The sequence below is a fragment of the Falco cherrug genome, chromosome 4, assembly GCF_023634085.1.
Source record: "Falco cherrug isolate bFalChe1 chromosome 4, bFalChe1.pri, whole genome shotgun sequence".
In the NCBI taxonomy this organism is placed as follows: Eukaryota; Metazoa; Chordata; class Aves; order Falconiformes; family Falconidae; genus Falco; species Falco cherrug.
The window spans coordinates 60,663,901-60,672,894 of NC_073700.1; positions in this window are offsets into that span (position 1 = coordinate 60,663,901).

Genomic DNA, 8,994 nt, shown 5'->3' on the forward strand with positions numbered 1-8,994 from the left:
CCCCCTCAGCACATACGCTAATTTGAAGCTATTAGTGGTCCTCATTTGTTGGGAAAATGGAGCATGCTTTGGAAAAGCCGGAGAGGTAGAGGGAGGGGTGACACCAGCGTAGGGCTGGTCTCCCCAGGCTGTCCCTGTGGTGTGAGCAGCCCCATGTCATAGGACAGAGTGGCTCTGGATCAGGAACGTGCCTTGAAGAGTTCGAGCAGACTGGGGTTTGGAACATAAATATCTTCTTGACTCTGGTCCCTGTGTTAGCTTTGAAGGAGGAGGATAGAGCATTAATTAGTTAGAAGACCTGAAGGCAGGCTCTAAAATAGTTGGGAAGCCTGGCTCACCAAGGGCATCCTTATCCCACTGGAAAGGTGCGGGCGTGCTGGCAGCTGGGCTCCTACACCCTGTGCCTCCCGTGGGGAGAAACTCCTGGGAAAAAGAGTCCCCAGAGGGGTCTCTTTACAGGCATAATTTTTCCTGTAACTACCTAGAATCTGCCCAAGCTTGCCTAGAAATTAAGAAATGTGGGCCGGTGGCCATTAAGCCTCATTCCTTTGTTCTCAGCCTGATTATTTCTGGATTGTAACCACAGGGTAACTGCTTAACTGAGCACCACGAGGTAAGGTTGTCAGCCTGGGTGCAGCACCGTGCTCCCGTGGCTGTGCTGCTTGCTGGGCAGCCTGGATGCGGGGCCACAGCTGCCACGGATGTACGAGCAGCCACGTACGTGGGGTCTGGTATCCCAGCGCATCCATCTGCCACAGGTGAAGGCTGCATGATGATAGGGTTGGTTAAAGTATGTGTTGGGGCAGGAAACATGCAGGTGGGTGTGAGGCACCACAACTGATGACAGATGATGCTGGCCCAAGAGTGGCTGTGAATAAATGTATTGTGAAAACTGGGAAAAGATTCCTGACTGTCCAACACTTCTGTGGAAGAGCTGAGGACAGAAACAGAGCTAGTCTGAATAGAGACCTTACATGATTTATAAAACGGATTGCAAAATGATTCTTTACAGAGCAGATAACCTGGGCTCACAGACCCACAACGTATCCCGTGAGAAAATTAAATTATTAGGGTAGAGAGCAGTTGAGTAACAGCATAATTAAAACGATACACTGAAAACAAAACAATTTTATCTTGAGATAGGGGGACAATCACAAACAAAATACTGTCAGATAAGGGTTCCTGCTCCTCACTTGGATGCTGCCACTATGAAAATGGTTTAAATTCAGTTGTTTTTCCACACCTTTTAGAGATGTGCACAGTCTGCTCTTTGAACTAAGGTTTGGCAAGACTTTGATCTTAAATAAAATCTCAGAGCACGTAGGTGTCAAAATGATAAAATGTATTTTTCAAGTTTTTGCCCAGTCTCTGCTCCGTGCTGCTGCCCACCTTCATGGGCAGCTTGCAGACCTGTAGCAGCTACTGTAGAGGTAACACAAGGCTCTGTTTTCCTCTGTCAGCTTAGCTGCCTTTACAGAGTCTTGCTTTTCCCCCAAATTTTGGAACTATCTCATGAGCCTTTGTATGTATTTATTGAAATAACACACTAAAAAGATGCCGCTTTTGAAAAGAAGAGAGCCAGATACCCAGAAAATGTGCAGTAAATGCTGTGGAAGCGCTAAACTGCCTGTTTTCCCAACGCCATCTGAAATGTGTGACTCATACCCACTTGTTCTTCAGGAATGTTCCTAGACTTGTGCCACTGAACAGGTGCCTATCAAGTGGTGGGATTAGCTTGTTACTATATTGAATGTCATTGTTTAATTCAGCCTATACAGAAATGTAATAATTTCCATTTTTTCCCCTTTGCTTGGTGTGCCAGCTGCACAGGACTGTTTATTCCTGGGATGCACAGGTTAGTCCTTCCTGCATTTCAGATCTCAGTTATCTTTCTTCGTGTGCAGTTCTGCTCATTTTATGTCCAAACTTTGCTTGCATTTTAGTGCTTTCACACCATCTTGCCTGGGGAGCACCTTACTCCCCTGTAACTCACATATTGGTGGAGGGGAGGGGTAGAGTTGCCTGTGATTAGGTATATTTAATTCTTCTCTTCCTAATGAGCAAGGTGGAATCTGGTCTTAAGAGACTTTTTATCACTATTTGCAAATCTTCACTCATTGCTACCTGCAGCACTGAAAACTAGACAAGGCAAGGCAATTTTCCTCTCCACTGATGAGAATTAAAAGAGGCCACTTAAAGCCACATACAGATCTAAATTTTAACGAATGTTCATAATTGAAACCATGATTAATACAGCTGCCCTGTGCCGGCACACTGACTTCTCACATGTTTTTCTAGCCAAAAAGGATTAGGCGGGGTGTTGGGAAGTGTCATGTTTGTTAAGTACTGTGTTGGTGCCCTTCTTAGCCACCAACTGATATCTACTAACAGGAGGAGAAGCACTTCCAAAGTGGCTGAGCTGACCTGAGATGACATTTCCAAGGTAACCAAGTAGGTTACCTTGCTGCTCTCATCACAACAAGCAGAGACTGCTCATGTCATTCGGCACATCTTGAACTATGTCATCGAGTATCCCAGACCTTCCTTCTGCCTCTTCCAGGAGGCCTCATGTTGTCACTACAAAATCATCCCAAAAAGCAAGAAGTGAGCGCGAGAGGAAGATCAAAACACACACTCTTTTAACGAGCCTGAATGCTTTGATTTTAGGAAGATGCCTCCATGTCTGCCTGGAAGTGATCACATATTTTCTTGGATGTTTCCAAGGAGGGAACTGGACCTCAGAGCACTGCCTGGATGTTTAATTGCGTCTCTTCAATGTCTGTTTCCGTTGGCATGCACATGCATCTTTCTACTTAAACAGCATACATAATTTTTTCCATCCCTTGTTTAGGAAGTGCTCATCCTTTGGTCAATGCAGGGCGGCTTGCTTGTTCTTTAGGCTGCCGGTTGTTGCAATTTAATGAAGTCTTATAGTATGGCGGGGGTTATTTTTGCATTATCTCAATATTAGAGAGTTGCGGTTGGGAAAATTTCTTGAACTTGAAAAGCAAAATTTACTTCCAGGTTTTAAGATATGAGCTAACGGTGCAAAATGGTAGATCATGCCAAAGCTAGTACGCAAATACACCGCTTAAATGTGTTAGGTTAAAACTTATGAAATAGGTTAAAACTTAGGAAATATATCTTTCTGCCTGCTTTTTGGAGTCCCAGTGTGTGACATCTGTGGATGGTTTAATACGTTGAGCAGCGCGCTGGTTGCATATTGCTACGTGAGACCAAGGGATAGTTTGAAGCTTCTTTAATAGACTGCATGCTCAGAGCCAGGGAAGGGAACGAGCTGTAAGGAGACATTAGGGAGCACTAAGCAAACACTTCCCACAGCACCTGGAAGGGACACGCACCAAAGGTGCATGACTTGATCCTGGCAGCAGATGCAAGCTACAACCTGCCATACTGGTAGTGTTGTGACAAGGTGGGTTTCACCGCTTTGGGATTCAAGGCGAGGAGGTAACCAGCACTAGAGCCTTCCCAGTGCTGTGAGTCACGCTTTATACCCATAAAAATGATTTGTCAGCTGCCTGGCCCGCTGTCCTGTCTTTGATAGTGACTAACAGTGGATGCCTAGGGGAGAGCACAGCAACAGGCTAAGCATGTAATTATACCTCACCAAAATGTTTTCCCAGCTGCGGCTCCATGGCCCAGAGGCTCCTGGATCCAGAAATGGGCTTTCTCTTGCCCAGTATTTTTTTCCCATCAACTCGTTCAATTGCCTGCTCAATACCCAGTGCCTTACGGCAAGATTCCTCGCCTGGCTCTGTTGGGTAATGAGATAGCCCCTGTGTTTTAAACCTCTCTCCTACAGCTTCCTTTGGTTTCCTCCCCTCCTCCATCCTGACATTGGAAGAGACACTGAACACCACAGCCTCATTCACCTTTTCCATGCCACTCGTGATTTTACAGATTTTGCTCATGCCAGCTTTTGGTTAACTCTTTTATGGCTCAAGAGCATCTTGGACTATACCTTGCAGAAAAGCCTCTTCCTACCTCTGATGGCCCTCTCGGGTCAGGAAAGCTCATTAAACAGCAGCTGTCGCTCAGCTCCATAAACTGTGATGACTGCCCGGACGAGCATGACTAGCATTTTACCAACTTGTAATACCCCGCTCTCAGTCTGACAGGAAGAGAAGGCGGCCGCGCCAAGCCCAGGATGCAGGAAGAGCAGAGCAGCGCTTGAGACCCGCCTCCGATGCCCTCAGTCTCACCAGGCTCTCACGGGCTCTGGAATGAGAACGCATGAGCTCACGGCAGTGATGGTATCTCCAGAGCGTCGTGGTCCCACACACCTTCACCCTCCTTCCCACCCCCTCAGCCGAGACCGCGTCACGGGGCATTCCTTGGCAGCTGACAGGACGTGCACCTCCTGACTCAGGCACAGCTCCTGCCACCGCTCGTCCCTCGGGCTGCAAGCGCTAACTCTGTAACTCTGCTTGGCTGGCAGCACGCGGACGGTGGAGTCAGTGGAGTAGGTGCTTTATTCTAAGAGGTGCCTGGTGTTCCTGCTGCCAGTTTGCCTGCTCCCATGGAAAACTGGCATTGGCTGTATGATCCCTGCCGACCAGGGAGACAGGTCCAGTAACCTTGGGAAGACACCTTGCTCACGGTGTGACGCATCCCTGTGGGCACTGCCTGGAGATGGGGGCAGCGCGACAACGTGTGTCCCTGATTCCTGCAGCACTGCAGTGGTTTCACTGCCACCCCCAGTATGTCCAGTATGCAGATGGTATTTCCCACCTGTAGCGATCTGGGCTGTGACTTTCCCTATTCCCCTCAGCATCTTTTGTGCAGGGGCAGCTGCATGCAAGTGTTCACTCACCAGCGTCATTTGGGAAATCTTAAACGTCTGGGGAGTTAGTTATGAGGAAACAACAGTGGTGGCAAGGAGGATCCAGACAGACGGGCGGGCGTACGGCATCGAACACTGACAGTGAGAATTCAAAACCGGCCCATTGATCCGACCCCCCAGAACGTTGTGTCAGGACCTGTCAAAGCTCAGAGCGTGTCTGGCTCCGCAGTTCTGGTACCCATCCAGCTCCATGTTAAATACGATTTTGCCCAACGGATTTTCGACCTGAGCGCAGACACAGGCCTGGGGGACAGGTAACCCCTGCCCGCGGTGCCCCTGCCCCAGCAGAAGCCGTGCCGCGCCTGCGGGAAGGCTTTTCCATTTGGGTGCGCCTGAGCCTGTGGCCTCTTCTTTCTCAGCGGGATTCAGGTTTGGTGGGGGCAGTTTTCTAGTCAACAAAATGACTTCCCTCGGAACCACAGATTTTTCTACCACGAATACTTAGGAAAATATTATTCAGTTCATGTGTAATGTGAGTCTCAGGTTGCGTTAGGAGATGGGATGTGATAGAACACGATGAAAATGAGTCACTTCGTATCATGCTTTATTGTGATGTGTCAGCTGAGAAAGCTAAAGAGCTATAGGTGTTCCTACCAACCCAATTATGAAACAACCGCTGGTTCATGCAGAGATTACTAAGTTTTTCCTAGGCTAGTTTAGGTTTAGGTCTGCTGTTTAGCAATGTTTTGTTTAAGTTGCTAACAATAGGCTGCCTCAGAATCTATTTTCCACCCAGAAAAGTCATCAGTCTCATTAGCAATAGCTAACCTTGCTCAAAAACTCCAGTCATCAGGACCAGACTGTCTCTGTTGGCAGAGGGGAAAGCCTGTGAGATTGCCCTTATTTGAGGGCTACTTTCCGCTGGCGTTGACTAGAAGGGGGTAATGGTGCCACCGCCTGCTGCTGCTGTAGAACTGAGAATACGAAGGTGTGATTTGGAAAATCTGCAGGTTAGAGAGTGGCCCTATACTTCGCAATTTAATCCAGAGAGTGACAGATGCCTTGACACAGGCAGAAAAACTCAAAAGGATTTTCAAGTTAGACTTGTCATTTCCATTCCTGCTGGCTGCATTGCTGGCGGTCATTAAGAAGAAGCACGCAGGACCCTTCAGGACATTGCAGCAGCCCTGGGTATGAAGTTGTGTCTGTGGGATGCGGGTGATGGAATTGGTGGAGACCAATGGTCTCAGTCCCTCTCCACCACTGGTCTGGTGAGACCTTCAGCTGATGACTTTGCCTCCTGCTGCAATGCCCATGGGCTTGCCAAGGCTGCACAAGCCAAGAGCCACACAGCTGGGCAGCCTGGAAGTACCTGGTGTACACCATCTGCTATGGTGATGCTGGATGAGGAGCTGCTTTTGTAAAAGCTTAGGTAAATTTTGAGAATAAGGATTTATAAGTCCAGCTTTTCTTGTGCTATTATTTTGAGTATGAGCGGACTCATTGGGGGAGCCCTCACCCAGGGGGCAGATTTGGGGCAGGTATATGTGACTCCTCTCCCCTGCTCTGTGCCTTCTCCTGACTGTGACCCTTCGGCAGTCCCCGTCCCTTCAGCTCTATGTCTCTCTGCCACAGAAAAAGTCAATTCAGTGAAATGCCCTGGGGCTTTTGCTGTGTCAATACACAGAGGCCAGGGTAGGACCTTTCCCTTCATTTTTATACTAGGGTTTGAACTCCTCGGTCTCGCACCATTAACCCCTTGCAGCCCTGGTTTGAGGAGGAGGAGGTTTCCTAGCGGGGTTGTAAATGCTTCAGAAAAGGCATCTGGGGAGGAAAGCTGAATAATGGAAATGTTAACAGACCTTTCATTACACACCCGATACATCATTACTTAATTTCTTTGCTTCTGTCTCTTGTTTTTATAGGGTTTTTTCCCCCTGATCAATAGCATTCATCCTACTCAGTGAACAGGCTTGATACTGTTTTTATGGTGCAAAAATTACTGTTGCTTTGACTGGTTGCTATTACCGGATGACACTGCTTGGCAGAAAACAATGAATCTTCCTATTATTTGGAAAATAAATGTGATTTATGGGAGCAGAAATTGATAGTGGTCTGTGTCTTGCCGTCAGAGTGCTTGCTTTCTTGAAATAAGGCACCTTTGGAGTGTGAAGGCTGTTTGTCTAGCGCTGTGGAGCAATTTATAATATAAATTTTTTAACTCAGTTTTGATTCAGATTTTTTTTAAAGATGATGATAAAGAAAACATCTGTGGTCTTTTTAATGGTTTGATGCCCATGTGGAAAGCAGTTGCGTAGGTGCTGGAGTTAAGCATGCTGGCAGGGAAGGACATGTTGTGGGTGGTGGAGGTGATGGAGGGAGGAGGAGGAAGGGGAAAGCTGGCCATTGACCACCTGCTGTCATTTCCCTTCACTCACTGAAGGGACGATGGTCAGCACGGAGGATTTATTATTAAAATCCCACAATAATGGTAGCTAAAAATGGACCACTTGAACTGCAGGGAAGCAGAACCGCTTCACCTGATAGCTGTGCAAGACATTGCCTAGGGACATCTGGGGGGGCCTGTGAGGCTGTTCCTGTCTTTTCTGCTCGTTCTTGCTCTTTCGCAGCAAACTCTCTGCTGCCTTCCAGTTGGCCTCAGCTGTGGTGGGCCAGCTCTGCTCCTGGACAGCACGGCTGTGGGCCCTCTTCCTCTAATGCCTGTGCCGAATATGGCTTCTGCTTCTTGAAGGACTAGCAAATAAAGAACTTACCTATTTGGGGACATATTTTGTGCCTCTCTTAGGGCAAAGGAACTAAGGGAAGTCCTCATCGCTTTGGATTTTTTTTTTTTTAAATTAAAAATACATGTGGTCTCCAAGTCCAGTCCCCTCAACTCTTTGGTTTATTCCAGGCTTAACAGTGATTTAAGCTACACTTATGGTATATTTACACAGAGAGAGGATGTTTGGCTGAGTGCATATATCAGCACCTCTGCAAGCAACTGCAGTTGAAGCCAAATGCTGAGCTCTTCCATGTAATTGCATCTCCCATGCCAAGGAAGAGTGGGCACAGCCCCCAGGGTAGCAGAGCTATGGGTCTCCTCAGCTAGGCACGGGGACCCCAAATCTCCACAGAGAGATCCTTTGGGAGAGCTGCGATGCCCCAAACACCCAGATGCTGGAAAGCCACCCAAGTAATTCCAGTCCGGAGTGGAAATTTTCACCTCTGGGAATCAAATTTAACCTCAGCAAATGATTCTGCCCCACAACATGCTGCGTAAGGGGCCACGCTTTTTGTGCAATCACTGGTAAAAGAGGCCCTGTGTCCAAAAAGTACATCCAAAATATGTACATCTGCACGTTTGCACACGAAAGGATGACCGCTGAATATATACCTATTCCTACTGCACAAATGGCCAAAACCACAGTGCCCAAATCATTTCTCTGCATAGAACTGAGCTGCTTGGAAAAATAGTGAAGCGAGAGATTTTCGTTAAGGTATTTTGACAAAGACAAATGTTCCCTTAGGAAGCAGGTACATCAGATGGGAAGAGGCTGATCGTTAATTTTAAAAAGTCAATTTTCTGTCAGGTAAAAGTTGTATTTTGGAGATGGTTTACCATCCCTGCCTGCCAGCCGCCTTGCTCTGCTTTGGGGCTGATTTCTGGTCAAGCTGAAGTGAACACCTGAAAGTTTTTTATTTCTCCATAGAAATAAATATGCATGCATACATATATGTATGTGTATGTACCTTTAGCACCCTTCTGGATATTTTTAGCTACTTTTCTTAGGCCAAGAGGATGGATACTGTACTAGCTAGGAAGCTGAAGCAAACTGTAATTACCTTTATCAGTCTTAAACCAACGTAATCAGCAGTTTTCTGAAAACCTTTGTGCAGAGCCTTTATTTTTCAGGCCTCTGAGTGTATGTTCAGGCAGGGCCAAACACTGCGGTGATCTAAGCCTGATTTGGGTCTGCTCAGTGGAACTCCTTTGTTTTATGGTCAGGAGGAAAACATTATGAAAATCGGATCTGCTACATTACATGGGGCCACATAATTTCACTTAATGGTGCCTGCATTGAAGTTACGATCTCACGGCAAACCCAGAGTGTATCTCATAGAGAAACACCCAGCCACAACTGGAATAATTATCTCTTTTAGGCATCATTCCTTGCAGAAAGTACTTC